We start from the raw sequence: 362 nt of genomic DNA, 5'->3' as shown, positions 1-362 counted from the left end.
CTTACAGGAATGGTACAGCATGCATTTTGTTGTTTTAAATTTCACCTTATTTCTTTTTATAACACCAAATTCTATTACATGTTCTGCTGAGAGTACATTGAACATACGTATCCATTTACACATCCATATCAAAATAAGTTATGCTTTCACCTCGTGGACAGAATATGCAGTATTTCCATAGGGTTTGTTTGTTCATTTGTTCTGTCTTTTTGTTTAATTGTTTGCTTTAAGCCTTAAGGCTCAAAATCAAATCACTTTTTAGTCACCATTTTGGAGGGTATATTATAGTGAACATAACAGATATTTAGGTATTTATCATACTCTTTTTAGGCCATAAAAGAAGACAGTTTTTTTTTTTTTTT

Source organism: Meleagris gallopavo, chromosome 4, assembly GCF_000146605.3.
Source record: "Meleagris gallopavo isolate NT-WF06-2002-E0010 breed Aviagen turkey brand Nicholas breeding stock chromosome 4, Turkey_5.1, whole genome shotgun sequence".
NCBI classification, from domain to species: domain Eukaryota; kingdom Metazoa; phylum Chordata; class Aves; order Galliformes; family Phasianidae; genus Meleagris; species Meleagris gallopavo.
Note: the sequence above shows the minus strand (reverse complement) of the source record.